The following is a 934-nucleotide window of genomic DNA, read 5'->3' as shown; positions in this document are numbered from 1 at the left end:
ATATATATATATAATTATCATTTACTGAGAAATAATGTCTAAAACTAATTTGCAAAGGCTTTGACCTAGCAAGATAGAAATATAAAAGGAAAATAAACCTCAAGTAATCAAAACACAAGAATTAGGGATAAGAAAAAAAATCAGTGAAATAAGAATAATTAAAAAATGGAAAAATAATGAAACAAAAGGCTGTTTCTTTAAAGGATCATTAAAACCAATCACACCTTAGAACAGTAGGGAGAGGGAGAGGGAGAAAGTAAAGAATAAAAGGACAAGAGCTAAAAATAGAGACAAATTGCTTAAATAGAAAATGAAATAATATGTAGCATTACAGATTCTATAGATATTAGCAGGATAGTATAAAATATTATGATCAGATTAATATTAAATTTATTGGGCTTTTTGTTGAAACAGGAGAGGGAGTTAACTAGGACAGATGTACTGAGAGCATGGGGAAGCATCCTTGCAGAAGGGAATACACCTCTGCAATTTCTGTGTGGGAAGGAGCGAGGCAACCAAATAGAACACATTATTGGCTGTCTGACTGAGAGGTCAGTACTCATGGTCTTTAACTCTATGGCTTTCTCACCTGGAATGTTTTTATAATCATGTTGAGTTGTTTTTTCCTCATCTATAAAATGGGATAGTGTTACCCACTTTGCAGGGACTTCCCTGATGTTTCAGTGGCTAACACTTTCTGCTCTCAATGCAAAGGATCTGGGTTCAATGCCTGGTCAGAGAACTAGAGAGAATACACTGTGCAATTAAGAGTTTTCAGGTCACAAACTGAAGCAGCTAAGACCAACCACATCCAAATGAATGACTAAGTAATAATAATAAAAAAATAAGCCACTGAAAAAATAGTGTACTGACAAGAAAACTAACAACTAAAACCTTTCTAAAAAAGAAAAAAGAAAATTCACAGAAGGGTCAG

This window comes from Bison bison, unplaced genomic scaffold, assembly GCF_000754665.1.
Source record: "Bison bison bison isolate TAMUID 2011002044 unplaced genomic scaffold, Bison_UMD1.0 scf7180017864277, whole genome shotgun sequence".
Classification (NCBI taxonomy): Eukaryota; Metazoa; Chordata; class Mammalia; order Artiodactyla; family Bovidae; genus Bison; species Bison bison.
This window is presented reverse-complemented; position numbering follows the sequence as displayed.